Source organism: Furipterus horrens, unplaced genomic scaffold (assembly GCF_987537825.1).
Source record: "Furipterus horrens unplaced genomic scaffold, mFurHor1.1.pri manual_scaffold_1, whole genome shotgun sequence".
Classification (NCBI taxonomy): domain Eukaryota; kingdom Metazoa; phylum Chordata; class Mammalia; order Chiroptera; family Furipteridae; genus Furipterus; species Furipterus horrens.
The window spans coordinates 158,533,854-158,559,304 of NW_028327171.1; the positions used below are offsets into that span (position 1 = coordinate 158,533,854).

Below are 25,451 nucleotides of genomic sequence, written 5' to 3' on the forward strand. Positions count from 1 at the left end.
ACATATAAAGCTGACCTGGAGTTAGGATTCTTCATTATGTTGTTACAGTTGTCCCAATTTCTTTTCCCTTTGCTCCCCTCTTCCCAGTACCCCCCCTCCATCCAGCAATCCTACCCCCCTTAGTTCATGTCCATGGTCATGCATATAAGTTCTCTTGCTTCACCATTTTCCATATTACTCTTAACTTTCCCCTGTCTATCTTGTATCAACCAATTATGCTTCTTAGTCCCTGTACCATTTTCCCATTTCTCCCTCTTCCCACTTCGAGCTGACAACCCTCCAAATGATCCCTGTACTTATGATTCTGTTCATTTTCTGGTTGTTTGCTTAGTTTGTTTTTGTTTTTATTTTTTATATTAACTTGTTGATAGTTGTGAGTTTGTTGTCACTTTAATGTCCATAGTGTTGATCTTCTTTTTCTTAAATAAGTCTTTTTAACATTTCATATAATAATGGCTTAGTGATGATGAGATTCTTTAGTTTTACCTTGTCTGGGAAGCACTTCATCTGCCCTTCCATTGTCAATGATAGCTTTGCTGGATAGAGTAATTTTGGTTGTAGGTCCTTGCTTTTCATCACATTGAATACTTCTTGACAGTCCCTTCTTGCTTGCAAAATTTCTTTTGAGAAATCAGCTGACACTCATTTAGGCAGCCCTTTGTAGGTAACTCTCTTGCTGTCTTGGTGTGGTCCTCTTTGGGTCTACCTTGTTTGGGACTCTCTGTGCTACCTGGACTTGTATGTCTATTTCCTTCACTAAATTTGGGAAGTTTTCCTTCATTATTTTTTCATATAAACTATCAATTTCTTGCCCTTCCTCTTTCGGTACCCCTATGTTTCAGATGTTGGCATGTTTAAAGTTGTCCCAGAGGTTCCTAAGCCTCTGCTCATTTTTTTCAATTTTTGCTTCCTTATTCTGTACTGGATGACTGTTTTTTTCTTCCTTAGTTTCCAAATCATTGATCTGAACCCTGGCATCTTTCCCTTCACCATTGGTTTTGTGTGGATTTTCCTTTGTTTCATTTAGCATAGCCTTCACTTCTTCCCTTATGGGTCTGCTGTACTTAAGCATATCTGTTAAGTCTGTGAGAAACTTTATTACCAGTGTTTTGACTCTTCATCTGTTAGGTTAGCTCTCTCCTTGTTTGTTAAGTTGGCTATCTTCCTGTAGCTTAGTTTTCCCACTGGAACCTTGATCCATTCCCTCTTTTGGGCTACACTTCTCTGTCTCCTCATCTTGACAGGCTTCTGTGTTTGTTTGCCTCTGTGTCTTAGGTAGAGTGGTCACACCTGTTATGTTGTAAGGCACACAGCCTTAGGTATTTGTCAGTACAGGGAGACCCGTTTCACCACGTTGTGGTGCTATATGTGGGGGAGGTGTCTGAAAGAGAACAATGTCACTTGCTCAGCACTCACCCCTTTTACAGGCACTTCTCCTACTCCATAGGGGACTGGCACCTCTCTAGCTGTTGCACTGGCTGTCTTTCCCAGAGTGGGTGTGTCTGTGGATGTTTTAGGATCATGGAGGCCCTTTAAACAAGCAGACTTTGCTGGGAGACTGGCAGTTTCTGTCTCTGCCCCAGCCCGCACTGGTTTTCACAGTTAGAAGAAATGAGGCTTTATTTTCCCCAGCCCTGGAACCGTGAGCTGTGCAGTCTGGTCTGGTGCTGGGAGTGCTCCCCAGGTGTCCTTCTCAACTTTTAAAAATATTTGACTGCACTTTCCACTGGCCTGCTGCTGCCACTGCAGCTGCCACCACCACACTGCATCCTCTCTGCCCCTCCTACCTCTCTGGATGAGTATTTCTTCTTTATATCTTTGTTTGTTGGACTTCCATGCAGCTCAGTTTTCTGGAACATCTGGTTGTCTCTAGTTTTGAGGTAGTTGTATTCATTCTTAGCTGTGGAAGTAGATGCAGCGTGTCTGTCTATGCCTTCATCTTGGCCGGAAGTCCTCTTTGTTTTCTTGTGTCACATAAAACTTATATTAAATAAATTTTTATGCTTTTCTGTTGTTAATATTTCTCAGTCTAATTTTTAGACCCAGCCAGGGGTCTTAAGAGAGTCAAAGAAAACCTTTTCTTCCCCTACATCTCTAATATTGAATTTTATAACACAGATCCTATAATGTCATTAAAAAAAAAACTATTTATAAAATCTACATCATAAAGATAATTTCAAAGGACATATACACCCATATACACACATAAAAACTGACATAGACTTTAATTTAAATGTATATAAAAAAAGCGTTAAAGAAAGAAAAGTACTGCTTTGGAAATAAAACTATATCCAATTTTATTTTGGGAAGACAAGATAATCTATCTTATTTTTTAAACTCTAATCTTTCTAAACTGCCACATTTGGTTTTAAATATTTTTGCATTTTTTCAATACTAGTGATCTATAAAAAAATCTATGAGTTCATAACTGTGGATATTAATGGACTGATGGATCAATTGAATCTTCTCTGAAACTAACTGATATTGCTTAATAAATATCTGCGATTCTCTCCTATATGTACTAAGGTAGGCATGAAAAATTGTTCAGCACAGCAATTTGATTTTAAGTCACATTATTATATAGATTAATTAAGTAGGAATGCAAAAGGGTGGAAGAGCTAGATTAAAAGACATAGACCAGGGAGCAATGTTAAGGCCTATTAACATATTCATTCATGCATGTTCTGATTTGTTCTTTCAGCAAACATTTGCTAAAATTTGGCATGGGGAAATCTCTCTTCTAGGCACTCTTAGGGATACAAAGATAAAAGTCAAAAAAGATCCTGTTTTTAAAGATATTATAATCCTGGCCAACTTTTGCTGAATGTACACCTCATATGTCTTCTTCATTAATAATTTTGTGTCAAGAGTTGTGCTAGGCTATTCACTTACTTATCATGGAAAATATAAAGTTATTAAGAAAAATATCCATCTTCATAAATAGGATATACTCCAATTTTTAAAGATAGTCTCCAAATAAATTACAAGTCCTAAAAAAAATTGCAGCCCTAGATTAGAAAATATCAATATTTCTTTAACTGGGTATATCCTATGAATAGTCAGGACAAAAGACCAAGGATAATATTGAAAAGTTATTTGAGAGAAATTAATTATATATTTTTATAATTCTCCCTAAAATGGAACAACAAACAGAATTAGCTCTTATTCCACAATATTCAATTCTTCCAAAAAGCCAATTCTGTTTTCCAAGTCTCCCTCTAGAAAACCCTCAGAAGTCAGTGCCAGATGAAATCTAATTTATTAATGTTTTCTGCTGTGATTGCACAGCCTGAAAACAAAATAAAAGACAATGTGTTCTTCCCTGAAAAGGATTATTTAAATAGATAAGCCAATACATATTCTTATCATTGAGGAAATAACTATTTTTGTCTCTTAGGTATTTGTTGACAACTAAAGACTTTGTTTACTGTTACAAATTAATCTCCAAATCCTAGAAGATGCTTCACAGTTGTTAAGAGATCTTATTTCACAACATTATCTTGGAAATCTATTATTTAGTATCAAACTTCTATTCATATTTATACCCTGTTTTTAAAAGGAAATAAATAATTTGCATAAGTATATATAGTATTTATCAGCCTTTAAGCTTTTGGCATTTTACCATAACTTGTTATATGTGGGCAGATGAATTATAGTGGAGCACCAAGTCCAAGTACTGGGAGAACTTTGGTCAGTCCCCAGATCCACTGCTTATAGTTAGCCGATTTTGCATTGAATCATTATGTATTATCTCAAATAGATAGGTAGGTAAATGTACAGATATATAAATATAAATATTGGATACTGTGTTAGACACTGTTAGTGGAGATGTTGGACTCCATGTTTAAATGTCAACTTGGTCCAGAAATTTTAACATTTGTGCAAAACCACCTATATGCTGATAATTTCAAATGTCTATTTTCTATTTCTTTAGACTCTTGTTGATTATAACTAAGATCAAACAACTTCCATTGCTTGCCTTTGACCCTGAAAAAATCTTTTGGATTGTGGGCCTTATGGTTTCTCTTTGAAATATTTTTCTACTAATATTTCATTTCTGTTATTGGCAATGTCATCTCTCAAGTTCTCTAGATTTATAATTCACATCTAATTTTGGATTCTTTATCCACCATGATTTATTAAAATCATTTAAAAATTCTGTCAATTATATTATTAGGGCTTATGGATCTTCCTCGTAATTTGTGTCCTATTCACTAAGTAAGAGTCAAATCATGCGTATACAAATAGGAAATTCTTTCATAGGCTTTCCTGCCTCCCTTTGCTGTAGGTGGCAAGAAAGCAGAGAATAATTCTCCTGTAACAGAACCTATGTCATGTAATTCCTTTGTTCAGTTATATAGAAGAAATCTCTAATACTGAGACTCAATATTATGCACTGGGAATACCCCCAGTCAATTGGGACATATGGATACTCTAAACAGAAGTTACCTGGACCTCTTTCTCTGCCATACATACACCTCCACCAATTATCTTATCCCATTTTCTTCCATTTCACACATATTTTTGTATGTGTATTGTTTTTTTTTTAACATTTTTTAGTTACTCCCACAAGATATTCAAGATATTTGCTAAATTTTAACCTTGTAGCCTCTATAGAAGCAATTTTATGATTTTATTTTGTGATTTCTTGTTTTTCTTCTGCTTCAAATCCTTGATAAGATCATCGTTTAAGTCAGAGTATATGTACTGGTGATGGCTGGCATTGGAGGACACTAACAGTGTGCTCCCGCTGACAACAATTCTGTATCTAATGAAGAGCCAGAGAACAGACATCCCTCTCAACTGGGAATGCTCTTTTGCTCTGCCACACTTAAGAATTTATGAACATATTTCACTGTGTCTTTCAAAGTGGAGGCATTGTACCACTATTTATAGGCATTAGAGATTCTGAAAATAACTTATGCTTTAATATATTTGTTTTGACAACTGATTACACACTGTTAAGTGTGTGGCTGGATAAAACCACATAGACTTAATTCACAGACTTCAATTTAATAATTACATATTCAGTACTTACTCTGTATTGGTGTTTATATATATAGATAAAATAAAAGATTAAATATTATCAGTTGGTTAAATTTCTCCAGATGCAGATTTCATGTGCAATCTTTTTTTTATAAGACATTGTTCAGTATACCAAGTAGTCATTAACTTTTATTTTAGCCAAATAGAGGTAGTTCATTTAGTTGCATTTGTTAAGTAATCAGTGTGTATTATTCTCTGTATCCTTAGTTACATGCATAGCACAAATATTTCTTTTATGAGAGAAGTCACCAAAATACCAAAAGATAAAATTGCTATTAAAGGGTATTTTCCTTTTGCCACTTCTCATGTGAAACTCTTAAAATAATATTCAGTATAATTTCTTTTTTGATATAGGGTTTGCTATTCTATTCCTGCAAAATGAGAACGTTCTGTTCTATTCATTTTCCCACTTACTTTTAGAAACTGCAGAGAGATTTAAATTAAACTCCTAAGGAAATTAACTGTCATTCTATGCTAGTTATCAAATATACAACATTTCTGTGTCTGCTGCTCATAGGAGTTATACTGTGCTAATGAAAGTGATCAGCTCCGCATTCATATAAACCTCCACAAGAGGCAGTATCAAAAGTGGGTCAGTACCACCCTGTCACATGAGGATATTCAGGCCCCACTTATATGAGCCAGAAAAGAAAAGGGAAAAGATTTTGGCCACTGGATCACAATTGGATGTACAGAACAGAATGGTTTTTTGAGTCTAACACAATTATGCTGGTATTCTTTTATTGCAAATCAATAGTAAATGTCACCAAATAGGTCTTTTCAGGCTGGCAGATGTCAAATTATGTCTAATTAGTTTACTCTTAACACAGGATAGTTACAGTTAAATACCTATGTGTCAAAGGAAGCTTTAGTGCCTCTCTTAGTTTCAGTGTCACTCTTTATTGGCAATGGGGTGAAAGACAAAACTGATTTCTGAATTTTCTATATTAAGATTTTCTAAAATGTTTATATTTTATCGAACCATTTCTTTAGAGATACTGCATGCCATAATCTGTCTCTCCTTGCTCTTTCTGTGAATCTAAAATTGTTGACTATTAGCAATTTTATATAGTTTAACCTTGATGATAATTTATACAAGAGTCATTTTATAATTTCTTATTGAAGGATCTGATATATTGACAAAAGAAAGAGGAAACTATGCACTACTACACAGTACATAGTCTATAAAATTATTTTAAACAGACAGCTAAATATTTGTTAATAAAGTAAAAACTGAAGGATATGAAATTATCAGTTTTTTTACATTTTCCTATATAATAAAATTGTAATATCTTTGACTTGGAACTGCTAGGAAACTTGCAGTGGCTCAGTGGTTGGCTTGGACTCAAGAACAATCTGGCCATGACATCTGTCACTGCCTTGATTGCCAAGATGGAGTCATATGGAAAATATTTAAGTTTTCCTATGAGTAAATTCTTTGAGAGCAGAAACTGTATCTTTTCTCCCTTTGCAGTCCCAGAGTGTAGTAGTGATTTGCACATACTGGATATTCAGAAATTGTTAATCAAAAGAATGATTGATTTATTGACTATACAACTTAAGGAAGTTTCATATGCATATTGTCTTTGCAGTTTTTATTGAAAGCATCAAACTGCATAAAACTAAAGAATGATAAATTAGCGATGTTACAACATATTCCTCTAGATTTCCAAATTTTGGATGACTCACCTGTCTCACCAATGGGCTGTTGAATAAGACAAATGGGCTGATGAATAAGACAAATATTCTCATTCAAGAACTCTGGCGAGTGTTCTCATGTGGTTATGTTTTATTACATCACTGATACAATAGGAAAATGTGTTAAATAAATACTACTAAAATCAATTTGGAAAGAAGACCTTTTGTGCAGGGATTCTAAAACATCTGAAATCAAAGTAGGTGCAAAAAAGAAGCTCTTAAAATGGACACGACTCTTCCAGGAAAACTGAAGTGAATTTTTGTTGTACTTTTTAAAATAAATAATAAAATTTACTCTTACTAACAGTGTCTAAAGAGAGAGCTCACATAGAGGGGGTGCTTGATAGCTTTTACAGCAGCAAAATATTTCCAGAAGTCCCTCTGACTTGTGGGTGATAAGATGCTCTAACAGGAAAATTTATGTGAATTAACTGAAAATTATTGGAAATAACAAAATTACTCAGCAAGATAGTAAGATCCTCAAGCTCAATAGCTTTTTTTTTTATAAAGCAGAAATATGAATTAGAAAATATAATGATAAAAGAATATAATTTGTAATACCAACAATGACAACACAACCAAAAAATTCTTGAGAGTAAGTTGAAAAAGGAATATATGATGACTATATGAAGAAAATTCCAAGTTTATTGACTGTATGATACTCAAAATAACTCAATAATTAGAGAAATATATTGCCTCAAAATTTAAAAACTCAGCTTTTATGAAGTAAATTTTCTCAAATTAATCTGTAAATTTAAAGCAATTCCAATCAAAATCTCAGCATCAAAGATTCCATAAAATACATATAAATATTAATATAGCTTGAATAAATGTCATTTAAAACCTTTAGGAAAGAAAAGACTACTTAAGATATAGTGTTGTGACAATCAGTTAATTATTTAAAATGAAATAAAGTTAGATCATTTATATAAAATCAAAATATTAGGACTGGAGAGCCTGAGTTCAAATTTTCAACAGTAACAAAGGACTCCCATGGTGGTTCTGCTAGACTTCAAGGTTTTAGAATAGAGGTGAAAGTATATTGTAACTTTGATGGGACTTATAGCTTAAACCACAGGTGGGGACAACATCACAAGGTAAAGCCTCTTACTCTCTGATGCTCCCATGGACTTCATCAATTTTACATCTTTGAATGAGCAGGAACATACCCTAAACTAAGACTCTTGGTTTGAAGACACGGCCAATTGGCGAATATTGGGAAGAATGGGACAAGACTTTTTCAGGGCAAAACTCCTTTGAGAAAGGCATATCCTCAGCAAGCTATTGTCACATTTTGAGACCAGTTGACAATCATTATTAAAGAGTCAGAAAAAAGAAAATCTGGTGCAACAGTCTATTCCCTCAAATGTTTGTTCTTCACTGGAAGTCAAAGGAACTACCTCAAGAAGTACTCCATCCCAGCCTCAGAGAAGATCTGTTAGACTCTCTGCTCAAAAGGACTTGGCACAGAAAGAAAAACACCATCTAAAAATGAAAGCCAAGAGATGTGCTACTACGGTAATCACAAGTGAAATTCTATCCTCCAAAGAATGAACTTTTCTAACAATAAAAAAGAAGCCAGAAGAAGAGGGAGATGGTACTGCTCATCAAGATACTTCTGGACAGAATGTGTCTTCTCTAGAGAAAGCCAAGGGCAGACATATTCTGACTCATATACCACCTGTAAGACAGAAGATTCTAAGAAGTACCGAGGAGCAAGAGTCAGAAAAAAACATGAAAATGCAGCAGGGGGTGATGGAGATCTGGAAAAAGAATGAAAAATTTAAGAAACTTGCTCTTGTAGGGGCAGAACAACCTGTGAAGAACTCAGTGAGCCAAATAACCAAATTTGTTAAATTCCACTTCCACACAGAGGAGAAAAATCAAACAACATCCTAAGAACCAAGAAGCGTATAAGGAAGGGAACTTTAAATCTGGACTGTGAAAGCACCCTCCATTTCCTGTCCGACTGACTAAGGGATGCACCATCGTAATGCCTTTCAAGCTGTCTCAAGGAAAGAAAAGAGCATTTGATGAAGCAGCTTTACCATACATGCCTTTTGCACAGCAGGTTGAAGCCTTTTATAAACGAACACCTAACAGATGTCACTTGACAAGCAAGAAGGATGATATTACTGTTACCCTCTCAATCTGCGGTGGACAAGATTTCCAGAGACTCACAGACTCCTGTACTGCAAATCACACAGCGCGTAAGGCCTGTGACCTGCACAGGTAAGGTAGATCAGAAGGCCGAAGAACTTGAGAGACTGCAACAAAACACATCCAGAGCATGGAAACTTGATCTCGGGATTCTTGAAGATGGGCCCATCTTGCCCAAGAAACTACTTGAGAAAAGATTCCACAAACATTAGTCAAACAAGAAATCACAAACAATAATAAAATAAAATAAAACAAAATAAAATCAATGAAGGATAAAAAGGAAAAGAGTAAATCAGATGATAAACACTTTGAATTTCATCCCAGACCTTGCCTGACTAAGATCTTGGAAGATGTCACAGGGATTTCTGAAGAGAAAGTACTTCAAATTACTGTCCCCAAGTCACCAATCTTTGCATTAAAGAAGAGAATCCAAATGCCCACCTATGACCAGGAAGAAGAGCCATGACGATAAAAACACAACCTCTGTCACATTATGGGGTGCCTTTTAAACCCCATATCTCAGAGGCAAAAATTGTGGGAATATGCCCTTTCTCTGTTGATTTTCCAAGACAAAGAACATCAGTTACAGAAGAAGAAAATAAAAGAACTGCAGAAAGGGGAGGTGCCCAAGTTCAAGTCACTTCCTTTTCCTCATTTTGACACAGCTAACTCTCCCGAGAAGGTGAGGAGTGCAACCCAGATTGAGCCCTTCTGCTTGCAAATGGACAAAAAGGTACTATGAAGACACAGACTTAAAACCACCAGCCAGACGATAAACTGAAACAGCAGAAAGAAGCAACTTGCTTCAAGAAGCCCAGAGAGTGCAGCAGTTGTATGAGGCCAGACCACAGGAGGGAGAGCAACAGAGAAAGGCACTGGCCAGGCTATGGAAAGAACCGGTGCACAAGGCAAGCCCAATACTCAAGTGACCAGCCTCTGACTGTGCCTTTATTGCCCAAGTTTTCCACTTGATTTCACTGCTAAACTCAGCTGTGAGCTGCAGACACCACCTGGGAACAGCTGCTTTTTCCATCAAACCAGGAGCCTTCTTTCCTTGTCATGGGCGTATGGACAGAGCCCATTTCTTCAGACTTTTTCCTACCCATGCCCGACAGAGCATACCTAACACACGTGGACTCTAATTGTGCTGAGCATGGTTATCCTGCAATATTGAGGCTTATAACAAGATTCAGCTCATATATGTCTTGATCAGACTCCATATAGTTATTTCCTTTGAACCACCAGTTGACCTTTAAGATGGGTTTTTAACTCTGACAAGAATTTAAAGTCTTTATATCAGCACAGTGTACTTTTTATTGCCCCTTTTCTCACTCTCCTGTTCCCTGTTTTTTTAAATTTTATTTTAAATCAGAAAATAAAGATAGTTAAATACTGAGATAGGAGTTAAGTCATGGTATCCATGAGGAATAATCAGTATATCAGATTCCTTCCTCTTTTCTGCACAAAATGGATTTAGAATTAAAGAGCTCTTTGCTATGAGGGGAAAGCCTCATTAACTGATGGGAGCCTAACAGAGCCATTGGCAAGCTGTGGGCAGAATTGCTACTGTTAAGCCTTGTTTTTCCCTTATCGGTGCTGTTAATAACAGGGAATGCTGTGCAGCACACAATATTAAGTCTTCCAATAACCTGGACTGGAATAAATATCTGTTTGTCTTTTCCTGCCTGTTTTTGTTATTGATGTCTTAAAATTTGTCAAGACTCCCATCCCAAAATGTCAAAATATTAGATAAAAATAGAGAAGAATATTCTTATAATCATGTAAATGAAGTTAAAAAGGAGGGGTAGTCTTCTTAAATAAATTGTAAACCTAGAGTTGTGAAGAAAAAATCTAGTGGATTTGACTAAATAAAAATAAAATATTTTTTTACAAAAGATAGGAAAAATAAAAGTCATAGAAAGTAACAACCTTAAAAAATTATTTAAAACATTTATGAGAAAAATATTAATATTCATAATATGTAGAACAATATAACAAGAATATTGACCCCTTATTTTTTAGTTACCATTTATTGAGCATTTTGCTATGTTTTAGGTCATTCACCTAAGATTTACACATTTAAAATTTGTTATGTTATCCCTATGAGGTATAGTAGTTCAAATTTTTATTTTAAAGAAAATAAATTAGAGTGAGATAATTAGCCTATGGTTGAAAAGTTATATGTGATCCTGTCAGCATTTAAACCAAGAACTTTAGTTGAAGAATTCTTAATTGTACTATTCTATGAACTTCCCTTTGATTATGCTTATAAAACTTTTTTCACAGTTTCTGGTTTATAATTTAATTTGTTTATATGTTTATGATGGTAAAAAATTGAGTCTATAGACATACAAATATTGTTATCTACTAGATTTACCTTCTCTGACGTTCAGTATATCTTCCTCACAACAGATAAGCAAGATTTTCTTCTTGTTTCTTGATGTCATTTCATATAGTCCATTAATCCACTTAGAATTTATTATAATAAAATACTTTTTAGTAACTGGTATACAGTACAAGGTGAGATGCTAAACCAATTTTCCCCCCACACATGTGACTGATTTATTATATTAAACTTATTTTACTGGAGGGAATTTTGAATTCATCTGTTTTATGTCACTTATTATATGTCTATTCTTTTATTTATATTATATAGATTTACTTATTACAGCTCTATAATTTGTTTTAGTAGTTGATAGGGTAAGCTTATTGTTTTTATTTTTCAAAACTTGAAAATTTTCCACAAACGATTGATTTTGAAAAGTACTATACTTCTCTACAAGATTTAATCTTCCCATCCAGAAACAAGGTATGCCTTTGCTTTAATTCAAATTTTCTTTATATGTATTTGATAATTTATATAAATTTGATAACTTCTTTCCCATGGATCCTTCACATTTATTGCTATTTCTTCTAGATTACTTATTTATTTTGTGTGTGTGTGTATGTGTGCAATGAAGGAGTTGTGGGTGATGTAAGTATTATTACAGTTAGTAAAATATTTTTCTGTTCTATTACATTTTCTATTTGTAGCTATTGCTGGTGGCTATGCATTTTAAGGATACTGTTCATTTTCCTTTAGTAGCAGCAGTGAGGAATATATTTTATATCATCTAAATTCAATAATCATTTTTAAGCAATAAGTGCCCTGGGCCTATTCTAAGAATGTGAAGATATAAGTAGGACAGGAATCACTCAAAAGCATACAGGGTCTTGTAGAGTTGCCTATAATCTTTATATCAAGAAGTACGATTAATGACATATTGAGAAGGGACAGAAAAATTATTGGTATCTATGTAGAATAAATGAAAGTTTTTCAGAATCTCTCTAAAATTTCAGGGACTATACAATACCTTCAATATTCTCATAGAATTTAGCACATTCTTACCCTTAATGACAATCATAGTAGCTAACAGCTACTATTACTACTTCTTATGTGTCAGGCATTACAATAAGGATTAAGGGTAATATCTTTAACCCTTCCAACAACCTATCAAATGGCATAATCCTCATTTCATTGATGAGGAAACCTAGACTCAAAGGGTTTAAGGAACACACCCATGAATACTCTGGAAGTACTTGACAGTCCCAAGATTCCAACAGGTCCGTGTGCTTAGTGCCTTCCATTGTGCTCTGCTGTAGACACAGAGTCAATGGTAAGGAGATGGCTAAGTGATATTCAGTTACTACAAGTTAACAAGGAAAAGACAGGTCAATTTTATCTAAACTTGTATATGGGATTTTTTTTCTTTTGGATTTCTTGATGAAAGATGATAAATTGAGATGGGGACAGATAATAGACAAGTAGTATTACATATACTGATTACATATAACAGATTACATATCCAACACCTTCTATTTCCTTCACTCTTTTGCAAAATGTAGCACTACACTGTCCAACACGTGGCTCCTTAATTTTCATTTAAATTATTTAAAATCAAATAACATTAATAATTTAGTTCCTCAGTTGCACTGGCCATATTTCAAGTGCTTAAGAGCTCTGTGGCTAGCAGCTACCAAAATGGGCAGTGCTTAAAACTTCCACCACAGAAATCTCTATTGAACAGTGTTGATTTAGCACATCTGACACAGAGATCATATTCTGGAGTTGTTCTATAATTTCATTTCCTCAGTTAATATTTAAATACACAAGGTACTATGATATCATCTAGGCTTTAGTTTACAAAAACAGGTAGACACAATCTCTTTCCTTAAGTTTCTCAAAACACAGTGGGAGACAAACACAATGAAATTATTATTCATGGGAATAATAATAATAATAGGTACAAAAGGAAATGCTGTAATTTTTATGGTCTCTTTTCTTGCACAAATGTATAATTGTTGCCTATTCCAGATTGATCTGGGGACCTTAATTATCTGTTCCCCTAAAATTATAAGTTTAATCATTATTTTAGACCTTAAAATTTTGCAAATCTTAGTGCTGATTTTACACTCACCCACACAGGCTCAGAAATGCTGCCTTAACAGCATAAATCTGAATAACAATTTCTACTAATTCTTTTTAGATAATAACTTTGTCAAGAGTGATCTATTTACATCTTCTTTTTCCTTGCTACCTAATGAAAAATAGAAAATCTTGACCCAAAATTCTCCCCATTTTCTACAAAATAACCACTGGTATAAGCTATCAGCAAAACAGTCTGTCTTTATTATATTAGGCATTTGAAGTTTCTCACATATGAGATGATGTTGGAAAACTCTGTTCTCTTGCAATCTGAGAGGAAGCTTGACTTCACCATAAGTTTTTATCCACAAGCCAGAAGAGCTTTCAGAAACATCTTGCTGCTGTAAAAACCTATCAAATATGCCCCCTATGTGGGCTCTCTCTTTACCCACGATTAATGAGAATAATTTTGTTTTTACTTTAAAAAGTACAACAAAACTTCACTTCACCTTTGCTAGAAGAGCCATGTTCATTTCATTAGAGTTTCCTTTTTGTACCTTTGACTTCGGATATTTTAAAATCCATGCATAAAATATCTCCTTTCCAAATTGATGTTTAGTAGTATTTATTTAGTACATTTTCCTATTTGGCAACAAGAATATTTTATGAGGTGACATTACTCCCTGAAGAGAGCCTAAAATCAGCATTATTAAATAAGGGGTAAATCAGAATCTTAGCCAAAGACACAAAGAACTGATTAAATATATATAAAGCATTTATCTTCTTCTGAGGAAAGATTTTTCATTGAATGTTTTCCAGCTTTTACCTGAATCATTCTGTTTGTAGGACATTCATTGTAGCTATTACCAAGTGCTGTCAACAAGAGCCAATGTCATGTGATCGCTGCTCCATGCTAATTGCTGGACTTTCATCATGTTTTCTAATCCATGCAAAATTAGCATAATTAGCACTGGCTGGTTTCTCACTGTCTATGTAAATGTTTTCTCTTGTTTCCAGGCCTGGATGATTTAGGGCTTCAGTTTTTTAATGCCAAACAAATGGTTGATTATGAAAATTCAGTATGTCACATTATACAGTGCAATTTTTAATAAACTGACCATGGTCAGTTGCTTCTTAAGTAATTTTTTTCCTCATACAAATGCTAGCAATACTGTATATCAATTGAAACGAATGCAACCAGAAAAATCCCACTGGATTTGCCTACACATTCTTTGATTACCTACTCATTTTATTTTTCTCCAAAGGCCCAACCAAGTTTTGCACTGTGCTTTGCTAGACCAGCCTGACATATACTACTGAGTAACAAACAAAGCTTGTCTGTGCCATTTGCAATTCAACTTTTAACCTTCCACCTTTCCCCAAAGACTTCCTCTGCCTAATCTGGGACCATCTGGCTGCCTTCCTCCTTACTCTCCTCCATTATTCTTAACTCTATAATCTTACAGGAGTTGTCCATTGTAGGCAATTAATTAGGACCTCAATCAGAAGAACTCAACATTGAGACATTCTTATATCTTTATTTCTCACAATCCCTATCACTTTGCCTACATTAAATTGCACTTACTCTGTGCCTTCTGTTCTGGTCTCTGACAGTTGATAGCGTCATTTTCCACATTAGTGGTTATGGAGAACCTCATCCTTATGTTTTTGTGTGGAGAGATATCACATTAATGCCTTTCTCTTTAACACTTAATTCTTCTCTTATGTAAGGTGGTCGTCTTGTTTTCTTAAGCAGAACCTGTGCTCTGAGGGATTGATTGCCCTTGTAGGTTACCAGGTAACTACGTGCTTTGCCAACTATACCTTGGACCATCTTGCATTAGCGGAAGAGACATATGAGATAGTTACATGCCACCAAACATCTAAACCATATTCTTTAATCCATTTGACTAGTTAGAAAGCTGATGTGTTCATTCCTCTCTAATTTTGGAGAAGAAATGGTTGTAATTTATTGCCCCTTAGACCCAAATACTAATATGTTAGTTTACATGTAAGTTAAACTAAAGATTTAAAAAGAAAGTCCTAGTGTGTCATCTGTCTTGGTGCTTATATTTGTATTATCTTCTGACAGTCCCAGGTGAGAAACACAATGCATTTTGAAGAGCAATTTTCTAGCACTGTTACTGAATATTATTGGCAGGAAAGTTGTTACATCATTAATTGTGAGGAGTTTCAAAAAAAAAAAAAAAAAAAAAACACATGAATTTTAAAAGTAACCAGAGTTCAGGACCAAAAAAGCCAAATCAAGAAAGAGTTTATTAAATGCATTTAATGACTCTCAGCAATGTGTAATAAAAAAATGGAATTACTCCCAAAGAATATGGATTCTCAGAATGTAAATATTCACTCTCTGACTGGCAACCCAATCACAATCTAGAAGTATAAATTATATATTATTTAAAGGGTGCCAGACTAAGGACAGTTCTGAATTTGGCGGGACCAATTTGGAAGGAATCCTGGAGAAGGTGGGATTAGGCCAATATTAAAGAGAAGATGGAATTCCCTAGTAAACTCTAAGTTATTTTAACATATTCCCACATATACAGTATATCTATTTTCCATCTAATTCAGGTTTCTCATCCATAGCTATATTAACATTTTGGGGAAGACAATTATTTGTTATGGGGATGTTCTGTGCATTGTAGGATGTTTAGCAGCATCCTTGATCTCTATTGGTAGACACCAATAGAAACTTCCTTCCCCAGTTTCGGCAACCAAAAATGTCTCCAGACATTACTAAATGTTTTTTGGGGTGGGGATAAGATTATTGTCTTCATGCCCATTAAAAATAGCTGATCTAACTACATTATTATAAGAGAGTCTTTCATTTGATATCTGTAGTCTAGTGTTAACAGTGATAATAGCTAAAACTGAAATTCTTACCATGTGCTAAGTATTTTGTGAGTCTTATGTCATTCAGTTCTCATAACTCTGTAAGACAGACAAGTACTTTTATTATGAAGGAGACTTCAATACAGTGTAAAGATGATGTGCTGTGGGATTGTGCACCAGAAACCTATTTAACTTTGTTAACCAGTGTGACCCTAATACATTCAATAAAAAAGAAAAAAAAAATTAAAAATATTTGTTTTAAACTTATATAATGAATAAATACAATGCATCATTTTATAGCTGAATAAACTAAGGATCACAAGGGTTATGAAGCTTGCCCAAGGTCACTACTGGGAATGAATAGAGGATTAAATCACTCTTAGTTCTGAGCAAACTCAAAGCCCATGAATACAAACACTACATCTCAAGATCTTTAAATATAGCCTCTACTTTACCTGTAAAGAAAATAAACAAACATTAAAAACAGAAATAAAAGTCATAATACTAAGATTTAAATATTGGAGAGTGTTAAAGACCAAATAATTCCCTTCTAAAATCAGGAAGAGGCAAAGTTGCTTACTCACACAATTTTTATTTAACATAATGCTAGAAATTGTAGCTAGTTTAATAAGGCAAGAAAAGGAAGTAAAAGGTATCTGGATGGGAAAAAGAAAAAATAAAACTATCCCTATTAGTAGATAACATGATTGTCTACATAGAAAATCCCAAGGAATCTGCCAAAAAAAAACTCCTCAACTTATTAGTGAATTCATTAAGGTCACAGAATATAAGATAAACATACAAAAATTAATTTTATATTTATATACTTACAGTGAACAAAAATTCAAAATACAATGCCATTTCCAATTACTCCCCAAAATGAAATACTTAAGTGTAAATGTAAATCTAAGATGCATGTACAGAAATTGTATGCTGGAAACTAAACTATTATGATAAAAGAAATCAAAGATTTATAACTATAACTATAATTATATATTTGTGCAAATTTGTAAAAATTTACAAATACATGGAGAAATCTCTATGTTCATGAATCGAATGACTCAATTGTAATGAATTCAATTCTCCCCAAATTGGTATACAGTTTTAAATAATCCCTATCAAAATCTTAGCATGATTTTTTAAAGTAAATATTGACAATATTATTCAAAACTTATATGAAAAAAAAGGAAGCAGAGTAGTTAAAACAGTTTTGAAAATAATGTAGTGGGAAGCATCAGCGTATATAATTTTAAGACATTACATTTTTACAGTTATGACAGCTTTGTGATATTAGGAGAGGTGCAGATAAATAAATCAATGAAACAGAACAGGGAACCCAGAAACAAATCCACCCAAATATGCCCTACTTATTTTTTACAAAAATGCAGAAGCATTCAGTGGAGAAAAGATAGTATTTTCAACAAATGGAGCTGAAGTAACTGGATATCCCATACATAGGCAAAAAACCAACCAAATAAACAAAATAATTGACCTGAACCTCATGCCTCATACAAAAATCAATTTGAAATGTATCAGGTTAAAATGTAAAATATAAGGCTACAATTTTTTTAATAGAAAAATCTTTAAAATCTAGAGTAGGCAAAGATTTTGGAGACTTGCCACCACAGTCATGACCCATCAAAAGAAAAATTGATAATTTGTACTTTATTAAAACCAAAAGCCTTTGATAAAAGGGCAAGCTACAGAGCAGGAGAAAATATTTACAAAACACATAACCAACAAAGGATTAGTCTCTACTATATAACTAAAAAAGATGAAAAGTAGAAAAAACAACTCAATTAGAAAATAGACAAAAGGTATGAACAGACACTTGAGAGGATATACTAATGGAAAATAATCATGTGAAAAGATGTTCAATTTTACTGACTATTAGGGAAATGTAAGTTAAAATATCACTGCATGTCTATCAAAAATGGCTGAAATATGAAACACTGATAAAACCAAAAGCTCATGAGGATTTAGAGGAACTAAATCACTCATGTCTTGCTGGTGAGAATGTAAACTGGTAAAGTCACTCTGTAAAACAGTCTGGCAGTTTCTTAAAACATAAACATGGAACTGCCATGTGATAAAGCAATTGTGTTCCTGGAAATTTATTGCAGAGCAATGAAAACTATGCTCACACAAATCTTGTACGTGAAATTTAATAGTAGTCTTATTTATAACAGCTAAATCCAAGAAATAACACAGATGTCCTTCAGCTGATGAATGGTTGAACAAACTGTGATACATCTGTGCCATGAAAATACTAGTCAGCAATAAAAGCAACTATTGATACATGCAAAACAGGGATAAATGTCCATGGAACTTAGCTGTGTTGAAAACAAAACAAAACAAAACAAAACAAAAGGGTACATACTGTATTATTCTATTTATAGAACATTTTATAAATGACAAAATTACAGAAATAGAGATGGGATTAAAGGTCGTCAGAAGTTAAGGAAGGTGTTGTGATGAGAGGGAAGAAGCAGTGACCCTAAGGGCAACCTCAGAGATCCTAATTGTCACAGAAATGTTTTCTATATTGACTCCATCAGTGATAATATCCTGTTTGCTATATTGCAGTTTTGTGAGATGTTACCACTGGGGGAAATTAAAGGGTACATGGAATCTCTTTGTACTATTTCTTATAACTTCATTTTTAAAATCATTATTTCAGAATAATAAAGCATAATTTTAAAATATGACAGAGAAAAATATCAGAGTCTGGACCATCTAACTAGTTTCATAATTGGAACACCTTGAACATATTTTTTAACCATTTCAGTTTCAATGAAGCCCAGTCATTTTCTTTTATTTGCTCATAAGCAAGAAGGACAATAATGTGGCCCTGCAGAGTACATCTTTATAATGAAACTAAAGTCTCAATACGTTTCAATAGGTAAGTATTAAGTATGGAGGGGGTGTGCCTTGATTAAGTTCACTGACTCAAACCCTACTGATCCCTACCTTAACAAACCTGTTCAAGTTTCCTGAATACTCCACAGTGATGGCTCCCATCTAGACTCAAATAGCACTCACTTATATGCACAACTCAACTAATATATTAATCATAACAACCAATTTGTATTGACTATCCCCTATATAGGCACTGAGCTAGAATACAGTACCTTTGCTTTATTACCTCATTTGCTTTTGATGCTATTTAATTTTCATTTGCATATGCTTTTTAAAAAACAAACAAACAAACAAATTGATTGTAAGGCCCTTATGGTTAAGCCTTGTTTCTGAATCAGTCTCTGTATCCCACATGACCCTTGAAATGTCTTATGTACAGCAGGCATACAACATACATTTTTGAATTATGCAATTAACTGAAAGATTTCCAACCTAACTATTTACTATGTTTTCTTAAGAAAAGGCATAGCATGAATGTGGGCTCCTGAAGGAGTGTATTGTTGTCAGTATTTTAATTATGTGGGCAGGTTCATTTACACTCCCAGACGCTTCTTTCATTTGTGTCACACTTTGGTAGCTCCTAGAGACATGGCAGCAGAAACACCTACACCATCTACCTGTGTTCGTTGGAAGACACAGATGTGCTTTAGGTCTGCAGCAACACTGGTTTAACGTAAAATACACAACAGCAGGCAATTGTTTTCTTGCTATTCTTGTACAATGGAGAGTAAATAACCAAAAGCCTGGAGTAGCACTAAGTAAATGGAAAAACAGTATGTAACATACCAGAGATTTCAATATGTTGTTACTGTTATGCTGAAACAATACAAGGCAAAAAATAGTGGTCATATTATGGGCATTTGGGGAGGTTTCGGATGAAAGAATGCTTATGGTTTGATAATTAAAAAAATACTTTATGGAGTGCAATGAGAAAAATATTGTGTATGCAATTGAAATTGAAACTGTACACAGCCCTAGCTATTACTAAGAGAAACCCCTGGGCTAATGGAATTTTTCCTTTGAAATATTTTAATGACTCTAAGAACTGCCCTCCCTGTGTTTTCATGGTGATTTTTTTTCCGAATAATGTTAAAATAGCTTACCTCCCAAAATTATTGTATCAAGAAGGGCAGCCCACTGGCTCAGAGTATCCTTAACTGATGATCATCAGACTATTGATTTTGGTTTAGACATCATGTTCAAAAATTTATCAGAACCTGTTTGCAATAAGAATGTCCCAGAGTACATTTTTTTTCACCTTAGTTAGTTAACAGAGTGAAATGCTAGATCTCTCTGACTCCATCTTGTTCAAGCCTTGTTCCCATGGCTTTCAAGCTAGTAGCTCTTACTGTAGCTACTGGGGGCTTGTGTATTTACAGAAAGAGCCCCTCCCATTTTTCCCTTCCCCTAACATAAAAGAAGCCTGAACTCTACTTTCTTAAGATGGATTGGAAGAACTACTAGGGCTCCCATCTTCTCATCTGGCACCTTCTCCAACAATAAATCTTTCCTTACTCTAAACTGATATTTTGAGAGATCTGGCCTTTCAAAGAGGACATGGACTTTGGATCAGCAACAGTTGCATTTACATATGAAAAACAATAAAATTGATATAATTATTCAAAGAAAAATATTTAACAAAGTAGATTTGCATGTTATTTGATAAGTTTTGTCTGGACCTTTAAAAATAGAGACTTTGACTCTTAAAGAATTAGGAGTCATAATAAAGAAAAGTTCTAAATGGTTCTTCAGTGGGGGAGTAGTGTGGTTCCTCAGTTTATGGGCTTGAAGTCATCACCAGGGTGCTCTCTTTCTACTTGGTACCTTTTTTACTATTATTTTCTTGTGTGTATCTCCCTCTCCCACCTCATCTGTCTAGAATTTACAGAAGCTCTTTTTGGATAACTATAAGAAAATAGGCTTTAGAAAATGCATAGCATTTGTGCTATTTACAACAACTAACTCAGTATCAACAAATGGTTTTGTGCTGGCAAAGGAAACCTTACCAAGTAAGAAGTCATTTATATGAGAGAAAATTGGTGGTCATATATCCTTTTCATGTATTAAAGTGTTTTTTCTTTCTTTTCTTTTTTTTTTTAGTAAAGTTGTCCACATAAATAAGATAATTAACAGTGACTAATAATTTCTGACCAATATCCAATAGCTTTGTACATTGGATCTATGTGTTTTTATCAGCCAGGAAGTTACTTTGGTTTTTATGACAATATATCCAGAACTGTCTCACCAAAATGGTGAGCTGAGCCACCTTGTCCTGAGTATGACTAAAAAGGCAGTTCAATGGTTTGAAGTTTGACTAATAGTAGGGTTTCTCCAAAGCACATATAGCGTCTTATTTATAAATATATCTATAATGAAATATAATAGACATTCCTTTAATAATTACTTAGTTATTGTTAAGTAAAGCCATAATTCAGAATACATTACTTATTTTTGCAGAGATAGGTCATGCACCAGAAAGGAAGAAACACTTGACTTTTGCTTTTCTGAATGAACTAACACTCATTGCTTTCCTCCAATGTCCTATTTCTTCTTTTATTATTTTAAATTTTCTTATCTGAAAACTTTGAAACATCCTTACAGCAAATGCAAACTATACTCAATGTATTGCTTTATTAAAGCTCAAATATTGCTAAATGTGGAGAATAACTATATGACTGGGGTTTTTTGACCCTAGAAAAATAATAATCTTATATACATAAATTAGTCAATATATGAGATTTGTCCAGGAAAAGTCAAGCCATTGCTAATATAATGGGAACAGTTTGTGCAACATTGATGTAACCTGGCAACCAAGAAGAGCAGACTGGAATGTGCATGTGTGAACAATGATGACTTCTTTGTACTAGTCAGTGGAGGTGGTAGATGCTATTAAGTGAGCATGTGTACTGTGTGGCTGTTGCATTCAAAATGACTGAGCAGTAGAGCAATGAATCTGCATCAAGTTTTGTGTTAAGCTTGAATATTCCTCTGCAATAACTGTTTGGATGATTCAGAAGCCTGCAGCTATGAGCCACTGGCAATTGGCAGTTTCATCATGACAATGCACTTGCTTATGCATCACATCTCATGCAGAGTTTTTTTGCAAAACATCAAATCATCCAGATGACCCAGACCCCCTACAGCCAAGATTTGGCACCATGCAACTTCTGGCTTTTCCCAAAACTAAAATCACCTTTGAAAGGGAAGAAATTTCAGACTGTTGATGAGATTCAGGCAAATATGATGGGGCAGCTGATGGTGATTGGGAGAACTGTGTGAGATCCTAGGTGTCTACTTTGAAGGGGAGTGAGGTGTCATTGTCCTATGTACAATGTTTCTGTATCTTGCATCTTCTTCAATAAATGTCTCTATGTCTAGACATTTTTGAAGTGTTGATACATTAATTCATAAAAATTATTACCACTTTACTTCATATTTCACTTGTGGCTTCTACAATTATTAAAAGTTTTCTGCTCTGTTTTAGCAAAACCAATCTATGTTTGAGATTTATTTAAAAAAGAATACCTATGATATAACTATGTCTTACTGCTACTTAGTTGAGTTAGTTCTTACTGATGTGTTTTTATAATCCATGTTATTTTTTTTAATGTGTTTATTGATTACAGTGTTACATTTGTTCCAATTTCGCTTCCCTCTGCTCTCCTCCACCCAGTGGCCCCCCTCCCTCCCCTTGTCCCCCCCCTTTAGTCCATGTCCATTGGTTGTACATATGGTTCTTCTCAACCTCTTCCTGTCTATTGCATTCCCTCCTACGATGTTTCTTAATTCCTATACCATCTCCTTCCCTCTCCCCCTTCCCCTTCCCTTCTGACCTCCCCCTCCAATATGTTTCCCATATCTATAGTTCTTATTCCACTCTCATTGCCTATTTAGTTTGCCTTTGCTTCAATTCCCTAGCTTCTGTTGTTGTTTCTTGTGATGCAGTTTTCATTTTAGTGTTCATAGCTTTGATCCTCCTTTTTCTAAACCAGTCCTTTTAACATCTCATATAATAGTGATTTGAATATAATGAACTCCTTCAGTTTTATTTTGTCCTGGAAACACTTTCTCTGCCCTTCTATTCTGAATGACAGCTTCGCTGGATAAAGTATTCGTGGTTGTAGGTTTTGGATTTTCATTGCTTTGAATATTTCTTGCCAGTCCCTTCTTGCCTGCAGGGTCTCCCTTGAGAAGTCAGCTGATAGTCTAATTAGGACCCCTTTGTACATGATTCTTTTCTTCTCTCTTGCTGCTTTTAAGATTCTCTCTTTATCTTTAACTTTTGACATTTTGATTATAATGTGTCTTGGTGTGGTTCTCCCTGGGTCCAGTTGTTTTGGAACTCTCTGTGCTTCCTGAACCTGTAAGTCTATTTCCTTTCCCAAGTTTGGGAAGTTCTGCTTTATTATATTTTCACTTAATTTTTCAATTTCTAGTTCTTCTTCTTCGCCCTCTGGCAATCCTATGATCCGTATATTCAATCTCTTATAGCTGTCCCCGAGGTTTCTGATTCTCTCATCCTTGCTTCCCATTTCCTCTCTCTGCACTGGTTGACTGTTTGTTCCTTCTCTATGTTCTGGTTTGTTGATTTGAACTCTGGATTTTATTTCCTCACCATCTGTCTCGTATGAGGTTTTGTTCCTTTCAGTATGAGTGTTTTTGAGTTCTTTCTCATCTTTTTCCAGATCTTTTGTTAATTCTGTAAGCCACCTGATAACAATGGCCCTGAACTGAGCCTCTGACAGGTTTCTTATTTGTTCATCTGTCAGGTTCTTCATCTGTTGCCTGGTGAGCTGCGCCACTGGGATTTCTATAGTTGTCTGTCTCATTTTGACAGATGTGTTTTGCTTTCTTGGGCCGACTATAGGGGGCAGTGCCTGTGTACTCGTCACAACCCAGCGACCGGCGGCGATCTGCAACCTTTTTCGCCGCTCTGTGGTCCTTTGTCGTCACAACCCAGTGACCGGCGGTGGTCCAGCAACCTTTCTCGCCACGCTGTGGCCCTTTGTCATCACTGCCCAGCAACTAGTGGCTACCCGCAACCTATTTCACAGCGCTGTGGTGCTTTGTGTGGGGGCGGGGGTCCAAGATGGATTCCCGCAGTTATTCTTCTAGGAGACCGGGATCTGTCCTCCCTCCCTCTGGCCCTCACTGTTCGGGGAAATGTGGTGGTTGCTCTTCTGAGCGTTGGGGTCGCGAGCTGCCGGGGTTAGACTGCAGCTGAGACTGCTCTCCCTGCCGCTGTTCCTGGTGCTACCGCAAACAGCACCACCCACTTTCGCTCTTACCTGCCCAAAGGGCGCTGCTGGTTTATAACTTTGTACGTTGGGCTTCCGTGTAGTTTTATTTTCTGGAATTTCTAGTTATCTTTTGTTTTGAAGTAGTTGTATTCCTTTCTAGTTGTAGAGGGAGACCGAGCGTGTCTGTCTAAGCCTCCATCTTGGCCCGAAGTCCATAATCCATGTTATTTTTAATTTCACCATGATACAGGGGAAAAACTTTCTGTGGCAATTTTAATGAGCATGTGTTATACTCATTATAGTCTATCATCCTATGACTATGAAACTTAAAGAGGATATTGCTCTTTTCAGGTGGGTGAAATTTTAGAAAACTCACTTTATCTCCTAAATAGTGACTTTCCTTGCAAAATACCTAAGTCAATTTGTAAGTTTTCATTATGCATTGAACATAGTTAGATGTGCAACAGTATTCATTGCTTCCAGTTCCCTGTCCTCTTTCCTAAATGAGGTCTCACAACTAAGAGTTTCTGATAACTCCAAGAGAATGGTATGTTTTCCAGGGAAAGTTTTACATTGAGCCCAGTGAGAGAATTTGATCTTCTCTCAACAAACATGAATAATTTCTTTTTTCTGGATTAATGAGCACATCTAATTCTAAAAAGACATAAATGAATGGGTTCTAAACACCATGAAACCGCTAAGGGTTTAATAAAAAGATATGTAATCATTGTGATCAAGGTGGACAAGGACTAGTTTTGTCAACCTAATGAATACAGCAAAACATGCATGAATAAATACAGAGGGACTTCAATTGTGACTTCTCAGAGTCAAGTGGCTCCTGGTCCCAAGTAAAAATGGAGAATGTCAGTCTATGTGTCTACCTGATGGTACATGGTACCATGTGAATTAATTAAGTGGGTCCTGGCCCAAGCTGCTGATAGAATTGCAACTTCTCGACTTATTTCCAGTATCCTTATCTAACTCCCATCTCAACTGGGACTCTGACAAGTGTGTATGTATTTGTGTGTTGGTGTGAGTGTGAATTTGAGTGTATTTTGGATGGATAGTCATACATAATGTATACGGTAAAACACTGTAACTTGTTTCATAAGAGGCTTTCACAGTATGAT

General features: G+C 35.0%; 1 protein-coding gene and 1 pseudogene across 3 annotated transcripts in view; one reads left to right on the top strand and one right to left on the bottom strand.

Moving 5' to 3' along the window:
• LOC150022129 (targeting protein for Xklp2 pseudogene) overlaps nucleotides 1-9,888 on the top strand; it is an 86,692-nt pseudogene extending 76,804 nt beyond the window's left edge.
• The window catches only part of KCNH7 (potassium voltage-gated channel subfamily H member 7), a 516,764-nt gene that overhangs the window by 273,368 nt on the left and 217,945 nt on the right, over nucleotides 1-25,451 (bottom strand). The gene's annotated exons all lie outside the window — the stretch shown is intronic.